The following is a 14,490-nucleotide window of genomic DNA, read 5'->3' on the forward strand; positions in this document are numbered from 1 at the left end:
CCAAGGGGTTGAGGGGCAGCGTTCCTCCCGATGCCCAAATAATCCCTACGAACCCACCACTGACCCCCTCCTGAGACCACCTAGCACCCTGAGGCTCCAGCCAGGAATCGGGTGTCCCCCCCGCCCCCGGCCCCGCGTGCCTTCCCGGGTTGCTCTTGACCTGCCCGAAGCTCCGGCGCGTCCAGGTCCCCACCTCAGTCCCTGTCGCGCCTTGCTCGGTACCCTGACTGAGACAGAAATGGACCCCGGAGACTCCCCGGGTGCGCTCTCCTGCGCCGGCCACAAGTGATTATCCGGAAAGACAAACATAGTGGAGGTGAGGGCCGGGAGGGGCCGTCGCGCTCCCGGGAGCTCCGGCGCGCAGGCAGGCGTCGCTTTCGCCCCCTCAGAGGGAGGCCCCGCCCCAGGCATGTTGAGGGAGCCCTGAGCTGGGAGGACGCTTCACCAAGAGGGGGTGCAGGGTGTAGGCGTGAGCATAACAGGTTAACTGCCCCCTGACTTCTTAGGAAGTTTCACCGGAAACCTGTTTATCTGAAAGATGAGTTGCCCTACATTAATGATGCTTTTCTAAAAGTCCTTGAATGTTCCGCTCCGATCTGAGTACAGCCTCCGCAAAGAGCAAAAATGCTGTTACTGTCGCCAATTTCCAAAGTTTAAAAATGCCTTTACAGCAATGGCTGTCTGCAAAGTTTGGTCGGAGCGGAACGCGCGGCTCTAAGGAGCGCTGACGGCGCAGGGTCCAGGGCGAGCGCGAGCGGGCTGCGCAGAGCCTGCGGATATTGCGGGTCGCTCAGTCATCAACCTTCCCACGCACAAACGGGCGCGCACCCGCACGCGCGCGCACACGCACACACACACGCGCGCACACGCGCGCGCGAGTGTTTCCCGGGACGGCCGCTAGAGGGAGGGCCTCTGAGCGCTCCGACGAGATGGAACAGACGTGGAGCCTGCTCTCTGCTAGAGTTCGTGCCGTCAGCTCTAAAGGCTTTGGACGATGGTGATCCAGAGGGATCTACGTGGTACATTGAACTGCACCGAGGGGGCGGGGGTGCAGTGTTCTCTGCTCTTCGCGACCACGCGCTCTGGACTTGGAGCTCTCCATGCCCTCGCTCTTCAGCTTCTCCGGACAGCGCGAGCCTTGAAGCGCCAACAGAGCCAGGGCACTTAGCAAGCGCGCTCAGGTGGTAATTTTCTTTTCCTGTAGGGGGATTTAGGAAAGAGACGCGGAAATGCGAATTCTGTTTCCTGGATTATTTCCCATGTCTGTTGAATCTTATTGTATGCCTTTAAAAAATATAACTGATATATCATTGTTTTGGCAAAAACGTAAAAGAGCAGTAGGAAGCAGGAGCGGTCATTATACACGGGATAAAAAAGCAAAAGCCCCCTTTTCATTATATTTCTGAGTTTGTATTTAATTCCTCACCCCCCCCCCCAAAAAAAACCCTTAGTAAATACCACGTATTAACGTATTACTTTAAGAAATACTACTTTCTTGTTCAAAGGCTTTTGCATTTCCAATAGGTGTCTAAGCCTGGAAATCACCTAAGAAAAAGGGTAAGCGTCATTTGAAAAACTCGAATAATTTCATTATTGTGACCGAATTAGGAAGTAGGCGCGAGGGGGCTTAAGGGCAGATTTAAGTATTATTTTGATTGAAATTTCAAGACTGAAAAATCTAATCCCGTTCACGTAAAAGGCGTCAGGTGGGTTTCAAGTAACTTTGCGAAATGAATCAGAATGATGCTGGCACCAGGACGAAAGAGGGAAGTCATTTCCCTGAAAACCAGGCGTTGAGCGCCTGGGTGACCCAACCCTGGGTGCCCGCGCGCGGTGGCCAGGCCCCTCTCCACGCAGTTCTGGCTGTTAAATTCGCTAAAGTCACCCACGGCAGAAATGCCACTAGTGTATGATTTGCGTTGATGGGCTTGGCGGGGGGGTGAGGTGACACTCTGCAGCGCCACCAGCGCTGTTTTCTCCCGGGAGTCAGCCGCTCTCAGCCGCGCAGGCATCAGGTCTCCCAGTGCGCGCTACAACCCGCGGGGCGGGGGGCCCTGGCTCTCACCCCTAGAGCTCAGCTGGTGCTGACGTCCGTTCAGGTCCTTCAATGTGTCTGTCCCCGCGCAGGAGGGAACAGACACCGTAGCAGTCACTTTGCCCAAAGGCAGTCGCGCCTCTGCTCCGGCAGGCAGCGGCTCGCTCTCCCCGCGCTCTCCCTGCGTCTGCGTTCGTCGCTGCCCTCCGTGCCCTGGTCCCTGCTCGTCTCTCCAGCGAGAGGCACATTCGGTATTTGCGCCTCGGGCGTGAACCAGCGGTGCTTACCATGTCCAGTGCTTTTCCTGTGGACTCGAAGACTAGAGCTGACGAGGTGCGCTCGGGGGTCGCTCCAGGAGCCGGGAGCGTCCTTTCCAATTTTGGCAGAAGGGGTGATTTTTCTCGGAGCTGGTGAAATCGTCCTTCCCGGCCGCCGCACCCACAACTTGTTTTGGTTTCTGCTCAGTCCTGTGCGTAGGGTTCCAACATCAAAGTTTTTCTCCCTTACCCGAAAAAATTATCCATGTAATCCAGCCTACTCCCCCCGCGCCGTCTCCGCCGGGCCTGCTCGCCGTGCGCTCAGTGGACAGCTCGGCGCGCAGTGTGGCAGCGGCGGCGCAGACTGAAGGGATCAGGCGGAGCAGAAGGCGAGGAGCAGCTGCCAGCGGCTCCCTGGGTAACCCTTTGCCCAGCGAGAGAGCTGGGCAAGGGCGCAGAAGAGGAGCGGGAACCTTGCGGGACGCTGGGGGCGGAAAGCTGGATTTCGATCACCGTCGTGGTGGCGCGCGCCTGCCCCTTTTCCCATTTGGTAACTAGTGGAGAGAAGCGCTTGGCGAGAGCGCTCTGCAGGACCCGGGCTCCGGGCGGCTGGGGAACCGCGGCCGCGCGGCTGCGGACGGCGCGGAGGGGAGGACGCCGGCCGCGGCTTCCTGGAGCCTGCAGGTAGGCAAGGGGGGAGGGGGGGGTGATTCTCGCGCTCAGCCCAGGCTCCCAAACGGTGTCTGGTTTCAAGGTGCCCAGGCATGCTCCTTTCCCATCGCGGCCCCCCTTTAAGGTTCAGGCTCAGGATTAACCCGAGTCCGGGCTCGCAGGGTGGGCTGCCTTCGGACGCTGCTCTCCCGATGCCTCCTCCTTACCTTTGATCTCCTGAGGGACCGAGGAGCTTCGCTGGGAAGTTGATAGCTTGCAGGTTTTGAGAAACTCCAACTTGATTGTATTCAGTTTCTTAAAGGTTGTGTTTCCTGTGGGCAAGAATCATGGGAAATAAATGTCAGTGTCCTATACAACTGCAGCAGCAGTTCAGAAATCACCTTCATTTCCCCCCAAAAGTTTTCCCCATGGTAGTTTTCGTGCTGTCCAGATGTAGGGTATGGAGACTTTGTTTCTTTCCTGTAAACTGGGGAGGGTGCTCTTCTTCTATTTTCAAAGTGCAAGATATCAAGGACATTGTAGCTTTCTTTCTTTTTCTCTGCTGACCATGTAACAAAGCACTGTGAGTGTAGAGAGAATGGAGCACTTTTGCAGTCTGCAGGAATGATGAAAGATTTTGCTGTTTCTAACCTTGCCTGAAGTCTTTATTTAAATGCCTGATCATTTGTAGTTAAGAGAGCTAATTTGGGGTAAGACTGAACTAATAATCTTGGGTGCAATTCAGCGTGGCAAGAATTCATTTATAATGCATGTAACTGATCTCTACAGTGGCACGTTAGCTAATGACAGAAACTGCATGAGATTCGAGAAACAGCCCTTGATTTTCTGGCAAATGATATTTTTGAACCGTGAGGAAATTTTAAAAATCAGTATGACAATGTATGTGGCAAGACTATGGATGTGTAGGTGAAAACAGAAAGGCAAGTTAACTTTAAGAGGGTGGTTTATGAATATTAGTGCCTGGGACCTCCTATCTGCATATGTGATCAGTTAAATAAATGAATCAGTTAGGATTCTGAGCTTGCACTACTTGGCTCTGTAGAGACTGCTGCTACATTTCATTTGGGTCACACGCATAGGAACAGAATAATGTGGGATGGACTTCCTCACACTTGTGTGCTGTGCATTCCAGAATGTCCTGTAGAGCAGAGAGAGAGAGGCCCGATTCAAGATCTCGCTTCATTACACGTTGCCATCTCTGCCCTACAAAGTATCCTTCACGTAAACTGCAACTAGGGGAGTCCGGAGATTTTCCCTCTCCTCCTTCTCTTGCTCCTGAACACTAGTAGCTTCCACCCAATCTGGCCTTAAATCTCCCCCTGTGCAGAGGGGCCTGCCACTTGTGTTCTTCCTCACCAGGTGGCTCTGAGTTGGGGGTGCCCTGAATTTAAATAAGTTAATACCCCAAGAGTGAATTTTGTGCCTTCGTTGAGTAGATACTGAGTTCCTCCTGCAAAGCCAGGGAGGGGGACAAGGTAGTTGGTGGGAGCCCAAAAGGGGAGGCCCGAGTACAAACCAGGGGGTGAGGCAGTAAAGCTAGGAACGTGGATTGTGTGTAGGGAGAGCTGGGGCAGTGTAGAAGCTGAGCTCCGAGTTGTGTTTGCATAGGGGTGTGTAGAAGATGGATTATCTTTGGTAAGAATCAGCCTTATGATGAGCAGGTTTACCTCAAAGGCCAGCTCCTTGCTTGATAAATGCTTTGAAAAGAATTGAGAATCTCAAGAAAATAAACAGCTCTCATTTATGGTACTTGACTTTCAAATAAACTCTTCATTCTTAGGGTCTTAAAGTTGTCCTCAAATTTTAGTGCCTAAGAATGAATAACAATTGAGATTTATGACCCTTAACGCTTGAGAAATTGGTTCAAGAGGATCCAGTTAACTACATATTTAACACTATGGGTAATTTCAGTTTTCCTAAGTTCAAAAATTATCTTGTAAAAAATGCAGACTTAATGTTAATTAACTTGCTTTTGTTAGGGAGGGTATCATACATGCATGCAAATCTGAAAACTTTTTTTAGTGTTTGTTATCTTCTTGAACTTTCTTTGTTTTCTGTTATCAATGTCATTGCTGTTGTCATGTCTGTCCTGTTAGGAGATGGCTATTCTCAAATACCAAACTTCCATCACTGGTGTATGTGAAGTGCTAGATGGTGCCTGAGATTTAAACCAGGAGAAATTAATTCGGAGGTGATGGAAATGCTTATTGAGATCTCAAGTTAAAAAAAAATTAATGTGCTGGTGGGTTTGATTAGAAGACAACTTTAAGTAAATCTTATGATTATCTCTTCCTCACTGGAGGGAAGGCAATTTTTAAAGTGCTGATATTTTTATTTCATATATTTACGTATTTATACTTTCCTAATAATGCAAAGTAATTCAAGTGCTTTACATGAAATTATAAAAAGAAAAAGTAAACTTAAAAATTCCTACAGTCAATTTTTTCTACTACCTTTTTCATTTTCATTAATAAAACTTCACAAAGTGGCATAAAAGTAGAGGAAATGATTGATGAAATTCTGATCCCAATGATAATTTGGTCATTTCTTTAGGGGTTTTTTTTTTTGCGAGTGACTTACCCAGGAAATTCATTATTTCCCCCATACTTTCCAGCCAAAAGGAGTCAGTCTTCAATGTGTTTGGTGTTCATCAACATTCTGACGATATCAAAGTTCTAACTTCTTTGTTTTTTAGTATTTTCTTATAAAATGCTACTTGCATAAAATATTTTCTTTATTAACATTTTTTTACATTGATAGGCATTTAGAGCTTTTTACTAGTTAAAAAGTTGACACAATAAGAGCATAGCATCACATACAGATAGAGGAATATGGAGGACATTTTATTTATTTTTCTTAATAAAACAATTTATTCAACAGTATATATGTTGGTTGACACTATTTTAAACTATGTGCAAGTTGAAAAGTTTGCCACTTTTATGCTTTAATAAAATATGACCTCTCAAGTAATATGTGGAACAGATTAATGTGAATTATATGCTAATTTTTTAGTTTAGTGTTTGTTTATTGTTTAAACTCCACCAACTTATTTAGATATTTGGTTGATGACAGCCTAAAAAGTGGAAAACCTAAGAAGGAAATTACAAAACTAGTTTAATCCCAGTAAGGTAACCTTAAGTTAAGAAAGGTACATTTTTGCTTATTAACACCAAGTCACAGATGTTATGGTTGACATATTGAGATTGAAACATAGTGCCACATAGCCCAAGATACCTGCCACATTTTAAAGACTTTTGTAAAATAATGATAGCAGGCAGTTCGTTTTTATTTATAACTATATATAACATTTTGCTTAGAAGTTCTAGAAACTTCTTTTTCTGTCACATGCTGCCCCACCCCCATGGGGAGGGAGAGAGAGAGTAGCCCATGTGGTGGTGCTATTGTGATGAACAATATTTTGCATAATTCTTCCCTTGAACCATCTTCAGCTACATCTATGTCAATGGGAATATTGGACTTTTCTCTAACGATAAATTTCCTGACAGTTTTTTCAAACTAACATACTATCTATTAGGTCTGAGTGCCCATGATTGCTGAGGATGGCCTTTTTAAAAACAATGTCCCTGTTTCTGTCCAAGTAAACCTAAAAACCATGACTCTTATCTTTTCTCCACTCTCCTCTGTGCTCTGATATAAATCACATCATATCTATAGAAGGTATTATCTCTTAAAGCAATTTCACATACACCAGATATGTACTTTTTTAAATATCAGCTACACTGATAAATATATTCTCACCTCTGTTCTGTTCTTAAAATCAGAATGGCTTTTCTTCCACATACATCACTTGGTTTTACATTAAATTCATCCAGGCTAGGAGGAAAAAATTCATTCACACTAAGTCAGTTATTTAATGGATTCCTTAACAGGTTGCTTTGCATTTTAATAGAGGACAACTAGAATAAGACCAATCCTAACATGTTTCCTGGCAAGGTTTTCAGGTCCATAGACAAAAACCCCTACAAGTTAAAGTCTTACAAACCACAGTCATGTACATCAGGCCAGCTCTGAGACCTGGTTGAGGGCCCCCAGGCTCTGTTATTTGTTATTTCAGGTCTGGTATGTGGTATCTCCTGTCTGGTGTTTCAGAGCCTATGCAGAGACTTCAGGTACAGACAAGAAACACGAACTTGGGTACTCAACTGAGATTTCGACAAGGAGAATAGGACATTAGCTTAATAAATCTAAGGAAGAGAAGGTGGAATCCAGGGACTAGAGGCACACCAGAAAGGTGACTGCGTGTTAGACCCTCTGTCTGTCTTGGTTTGCCGTTGGCAAAGACTGTGAGTGAGATCGGACTAGAAGACAGGACTGTGCTACAGAGAACAGATCCAAGAGGCTGGAGAAATGTCGGTGCCTGGGCCAAGTCCATATTTTCTTTGGGAGTGGAGGGAGCACATTTACCTCCCTGTTTCTTGCAGTTCTTTTGCCCGACTATTTGAGAAATTGTTGTATGGGATGCCAACTAAAAGTTTGATTCCAGGTGAAAAGAAATTCTTGATTTTCTTAAATTCTTAAAACTATAACATAATTGTATTCTAAAAATTGCATATTTTTATTACTTATAGAGCAAAATGGCAACCACATAATTTAAATAAAATTAATAATATCTGTAAAAATACTCTTACACTGAGATGTTTCTGGACCACATCTTACAGCTACAAAAAGTAGGGAGAACTAGAAATACTGGTTTCTGTTTTAGAGACGAAAACAAACATTAGAAATGATCTATGTGACTTAAGGTGTTTTCTAACTCTCCTGCAGTTTTTACTTGTGAATTACTCACTTAAATTCCCACATCTTTTCCAGTGTTGAATTCCTTTCAGAGTGAAACAAAAAATAGAAAGGAAGTACAACAGTCAGTTTTGAATTAAGATATTTGTTTACCTGTGAATGATGTAATAAAGGCCCCTCAAAGTTATTTTCTCAGCTGATTTTTCTTACATATTTCAGATAATCAGCAAATCATACATATGTATATGTACATATATTCATCTATATAATGTATATAAGTTTTATGTTTATTGAACTTTTTAGATACCATATCTTCCCTTTTCCTCATCTGGAGTTTTTTCTCATTGCTACCAAAACAGAATTTTCGGAATAATTAATCAATTATTAATGAATTTAATGATTTGATTCAAAATTTCTGTATAGCAATATATTTAAAAGGGTAACTAACAAATAGGCATAAATTAAAAATCTGTAATATCCCAGATCTTAATTTTTCCTTGTTCATATATAAGCCAAATGCTATTCAAATTATCATTTATAAGTACATTGTTATAGATTTCAATAAATTCGGAATAGTAAAAGTTATTTGTGTTCACCAATGTTGTCATTTAATCATTTGATAAATCAAAGGAACCTAATTGCCGTAGTATTTTGCAACATTAACACAATATATATTATTCAGAATAATTTTTAGGTAATGCATTATGTATTAAATTTGCATATCCATAACATTTTATGTTCTTTTAAAGGGGTACATACATGTTAAACAAAATTTAAAATTATTAAAAAGTCTTTAGCTGCAAAGATGTATGTATACAGTAAAGCTGATATCATTATTTGCATTATATTTTATATAGTCCTATAGGTGTTGAGTCCTGAAAAATTAATACAACTGAAAAAAATATATATTAATTACTATATCACTGCTAAATTATTTATTAGCTGTGACTTTGCATTAAATCTGAAAACCCAATACTTCATGTTTTCAGTTATTTTTTTCTCGCTAAGAAATATTGTACTGACTCATTGAAAATGTTATAGTAAACTTTTCGAGTGCAAGTAACCAAATGTGACATTTGGAAATATTGATTTCTCCTTTCTAAAATTATGAAAATTGTAATAAATCAATGTTATAATTAATATAATAACTAAAACTGACATCACAATTTCTGGGTATTATGACCTTCCCTCTCTATAGTTCTGAAATATATGAAAATTCAAAATAAAAGAGTAAGCCATTTAAAAACTATAGATTCTTGTTGAACTCCTTGGGAGGATCTAAAGGAATATTATTTGTTCTTTAGTTCTGTAAGCAGCTATAAACATTATAACCTTATGCAAATGCACAAAACTTGTACACACACTAAAAAAAAAATAGCAGTTTTTAAAGAATACCTGCCGGTTCCAAACTCCCCACAGTCATTATATATAACTCTGAAATATCTGATATGTAGTTAGCTCCAAAAATGAAATTCTATTGGTATTTAGAATCATCTGGGACATGACATACTAATGACATTTGGCATGTATTAAGGAATTATAAACCAACTTGTAAACATTTATTTCCAAAAATAACAGGTTAAACTCAGTGAATTTAATACAGTGAGTCATGTATTGTTAATTGTCCACATATTCTTTTGTAGGGTCATATTGATTAACCAGAATGGTGGGTAGAAGAAAGCAGTAGTACCCTTACCCATCTTCCCAATGGAAAAGAAAGCTTATAGCCTTAGATATAAAGTCTTAGGAATGGAGGCTAATTGCTCTGTGCAAAAACCTAACTCATAAATAAAAATTTGACCAATGATGTCTTAGTATAATGAGCTTTAAACTTATTAAAATTTATGGCATTCCAGCATTTGTAAAATAAATTTATATATGACTTCTACATTAAACACTGTTCTTCTGGAAAGCTATACTTTTCTACATTATAAGCAATCAGAAACATTTTAGAAATTTTAAAAGTATATATAAAAGTATTATTTTCACAAAATAAATATATGCTTAGACTAGAAAAATTAAGTAATACAGATTAGCAAAATGATAATAAATACCATGTGGCAATTATTTCCTTCCAGTTATTACTTTAAATACTTTACATTTATTAATTCAATTAGTCTTTATAACTTATTGCTTACCCAATTTATAGGTAAGAGAATGTACGCCCAGGGAAGTTAAGACTTGTACAAAGTTACCAGTAAGCAAGAGATGGAATCTGGATTCTAATCAAGGATCTAGATACTATGTTCTTGATTCCTGCACTCTAAGGGCTCTTGGTGATATTTCAGCTAAATTCTGTGAGCTCTATAATTGTAAAGCTTTGGACTGACTACTAACTTCACATCAGGCAGTATGCAATTGCTTATTGCCAGCATCAGTTTTACTTTGAAGATTTTCTATTCTGACGTAGTTTTCACATTTATTATGTTAAAAGAAATGATTACCCTAACTTGCACTCTATATTTTACCATCTTCGAAGTTAATTGTATGACTACTTGATGCTTTTTTCTTTTGCTAGAGGAAGAAATTCCTACTTTTAGCATTTAAGTCACAGGGTATATTGGACTTGATACATCAACATGGGTGTTGTATCAAATGCAAGGGTGCCTTTTATGTAAGGTATAGTTTTACTTACACAGTGTTGACAGAATACACTTACAATCGTGCTTTTGTTTTTGCACATATTTAACCTAAATTAAGTCTAAACTCTACTGCGTTCATTTTTGTTTTCGAAATTGTATTATAAGTTCTTTCTGATTCTGCGCCGTGGCGCCTAGGCACATCCTCTTTACCTGTTTTCATGCAGAACAACTTACTGGAAGGCAGGGGCATTTACACCATGGCTGCTAATGGACTGAGCTCTCCTGGGGCCTTTCTGGCTCAGTACAAAATAGTGGTTAATGGTACAAGGTTTGTAGCTGCACTTCCAGGCTCCAGTGTTTAGTTGTTCTCAACTGGACATTTTCCCTTAAAGCTTCTTTGCTTCAGTTTCCTCACTGCTAGTACCTCATGAGTATTTCAAGGCATAACTGAGATAATTCAATTCACTTGTTTATGGGCACTACATGGCACACGATTCAGGCTTTTTATAGGTAAACACTTTGAACAAGCATTTGAGGAGGAAAGCAATGGGTAAGTATAAAAACAGATATGACTGCTTGGTAGTGTTATGTGTATACAAATATCTTCTTATAGAATCAAAATGTTTGTCATGATCCTGAAGGGAGAAATGTGTATTTTTATATATTTAAGTAAAAATACAGTTGAAATTGTTTGTTTGTTTTTGCTACTTGTACAGCGTTAGGAATATTAACTTTTGCAGCATTAAGAAAATAGATCCGCAGACAAAAAACTACCACAAGTAACATCTGCCTTAAATCCTATAGAGGATAGCTGAAAAAGTTTTACCCAAGTGAATTTTCCTAGTGAATGACTAGTTCAATTAAAAATGAAACAATGAAAGAAAATAACAGAGATAGGACAGGTTTACTGGTGTTCAGCATTTGGCTTTGAGTAGCTACAATAAAAAATAAGTATAAAGCAATGCAATTAACAAAAACAACAACCTGGCTTTCTTCTGAAATTGTATTTATTCTACATCACTATACTTGTTGAAAATTATCTGAAATGAAAGCACCATTATTAGCTATAATTGTAGTTTTTTAAATAAGGACTGCGTTCTATCCTGATTTCATTAGAATTGCATTTACAGGAGTTACATGTGTTTTTTCATTTGTTTTTCATAACAAAACAGTGGCCTTCAGGCCCTTTCACTACTCAGCACATTGATTAAAAGAGTAAAATTAACTTAAAAGCTTAGATGAAAAACAGTCTTAGAATTGTATGCAGTTCTAAAAGCTGATTACCACGAAAGAGAGATGTGTCTCTCAGGTTCTCTTCAGCCTGAGTTCAGCAGTCAAAGCATCTTCTCCACTGTCTCTCTGAACTGAAGAATGTAATGTAATCAGAGCTTTCCCAATTTAAACGATCCTTATTAGGCGGATAATTAGAAGGATAAGAATTGAAAGAAAGAGCACCAGAGAAGTTATTGGATGGTTTCACTCTAAAGCAGTATGGAATCAATACTATTCCTCTGACTATATGTGAGGCAATTGTTACAAAGATAATGTAAATTCAGTGGATTGCCCTGTCAGGGAACTATCGTTTGACAATGTAATTCTTCTGACGCGCACTGATCTACTGCACTAGGCATTTGTCTTTTATTGTAGTTTCTCAACAGCAAACATAAGGGCACTATATTGGGCTTTTATGAACACACTACGTATTACTTTAGAATCTTTTATTGCTTGTAGTAACTGTAGTGATTATACCTTTTTATAAGAGAAGTGTTACTGAGTGCTCTACATTTTCAGTCTCTACATGGGGTATCATTTTGGTCTAGAACTTATAAATAAAACCTATCGTAGGACCTCTGTATCCACAGGTTCTGCGTCTGCAGACTCAGTTAACCGTAGATCAAAAATATTTGGGAAAAAATGTTGAGTTGTTGCTGACGTGTACTGTGTAGTTAGGCCTCCAGGGGTTGTGTCTGCACTGAACATGTACAGGCTTTTTTCTTGTTGTTACTCCCAAGCAATACAGTATAATAACTGTTTACACGGTATTAGGTATTATAAGTAATCTAGAGATGATTAATGGTATATGGGAGGATGTTCACAGGTTATATGCAAATACTACGCCGTTTTATACGAAGGACTTGAGCAGCCTCCTAGTTGGGTGTCCACCTGAGTCCTGGCACCGGCCTCCTAGCAGATGTCAAGGGATGGCTGTGTTGTCTTTACTTCATGCTCAATGTATAACGAAACTGGGGCAAGATAAGTGTAATAGATTCCGCTATTTGGAAAGACAATGAATGGGTGATACATCTTAGAAAATATCTGCGGAATATATTCCACTTTATTCCTGATTGCAAAATGGCAATTTATTACCAAGGTTATCTCTTTTTTGTAATATTTCCCTAATGCAGGAATCAACTATTATATAATACTACGTCTCTGTATTCTTACCTGCTTTCTAAGAACTTCATTAGGTACAGATCTACTTCCCAGGTTATTTCAGTCCACAGTGCTATCACTGTGTCTCTGCCATGTATCATGCGTTATCTTCCCAGATTCTGATGACAATTTTTTTTGCTGCTCAAAGCTGACTTCTAGATAGGATTTTGCTGCAGCTCACCTTACTTATCAGTACAAAGTTATATATCACTCCATTACTTTTTTTCTAACTAGAGAATAATACATTCTAATAATAAAAATTTGAAAAATACAGAGAAGAAATATATGTCAATAATCTTACATTGAGCCCGGCCAGCATGGCTCAGTGGTTGAGCATGGACTTACGAGCCAGGGAGTCATGGTTTGATTCTTGGGTTTGATCCCCAGTGGGGGGCGTGCAGGAGGCAGCTGATCAATGACTCTCTCTCATCATTGATGTTTCTATCCCTCCCTCTACCTGCATCTTTCTGAAATCAATAAAAACATATTAACAAAAAAAAAAATCTTACTATTGAAAGATGTGCCTGTTCACTTCTAGTTACCTCTAATTCTTTGTTAATCTCCATTTTATTTTAAATAAAATAGACTACGTTTGTTATTTAGAAATTTACCATGAACATTTTCATGCTAATATTTTTCTAGCAATATTATTGTGGTTCATTATATTGAATGTCACAACCTGGTATCAGGCTGAATTAAGTCCAATAATGTATTTTGTTATTACTGTTCATAATTTTTTAAGGTCTACTTTGCTGTCAATACTTGTAATTTTGAGATTTTTAGAATTTTCTGCTTCTTTTGGAAATATGAATGATTCAGAAACAGTAGAGCAACTTTGCTGCATGGTAGTGATGGTCGGCAACAGAGCAGCTGTCCTTTGACTTACATAGACATGCTGACTCCAGATTACAATTATCACCAACCACCTTAATCTTGGTACCTTTCCTGCAGTAGGGCATTTATTTTATAGTACTATAAATATTGCTTCCAGAAATATCTTTATATTACTTTATGGACATTCACAATTATTTTCTTACTATATATTTCTAGGGGTAAAATATTACTGGGTTAAATATGCAGTAGAGAGGGAGCAATTCCCATTTTTGCTCAGTAATCTAGTTTCCCATCTTTTTGCTGTTTACACTGTTTTTAAAATGATGAGATTGATTTTAAATATGTGGTAATTTTTCACTTATGTACCTCCACCTCTGAAATGATTTTGTCTTTTTGAAGTTTTTCTACTGTGATTCATTTTTATTGTTTATTAGTATTTTTAAAAACAACTTGGCATCTTCAACTTTTTTTCTTTACATTTTATTAACTTTAAAAAAAATTATCTTTATTTTTGAAAGTATTACAGCCGTCCCCTTTTGATCCCCTCCACTCCACATCCACCCACCTACAGGCCTTCCCCACACCGTTGTCTGTGTCCCTGAGTTATGCTTATAAGAAGATAAGCTCTTTGATTCATCTCTCCCCACCCACTCCCCCACCCCAGCCTTCCCTCTGAGACCCCTCAGTCTCTTCCATGCTTCTATGTCTCTGGACCTATTTTGTTCATCAGTTTATTCTGTTTATTATATTCCACATATGAGTGAGATTGCATCTTCAACTTTTGATGGTATTTTTAAAAAAATATATCTTTATTGATTTCAGAGAGAGGAAAGGAGGGTGAGAGAGAGAGATAGAAACATCAACGATGAGAGAGTCATTGATCGATTGCCTAGCCCACAACCCGGGCATGTGCCCTGACTGG

General features: G+C 40.0%; 1 protein-coding gene across 1 annotated transcript in view; it reads left to right on the forward strand.

The window, feature by feature from the left end:
• Window positions 1-2,942: 2,942 nt before the first annotated feature.
• PCDH15 (protocadherin related 15) overlaps window positions 2,943-14,490 on the forward strand; it is a 900,353-nt gene continuing 888,805 nt past the window's right edge. Inside the window, exon 1 of the mRNA XM_087824418.1 lies at window positions 2,943-2,976. The gene's annotated coding sequence lies outside the window, so the exon portion shown is untranslated. The remainder of the gene's footprint in view (window positions 2,977-14,490) is intronic.

The sequence above is a fragment of the Miniopterus natalensis genome, chromosome 14 (genome assembly GCF_054644295.1).
Source record: "Miniopterus natalensis isolate mMinNat1 chromosome 14, mMinNat1.hap1, whole genome shotgun sequence".
NCBI lineage: Eukaryota > Metazoa > Chordata > Mammalia > Chiroptera > Miniopteridae > Miniopterus > Miniopterus natalensis.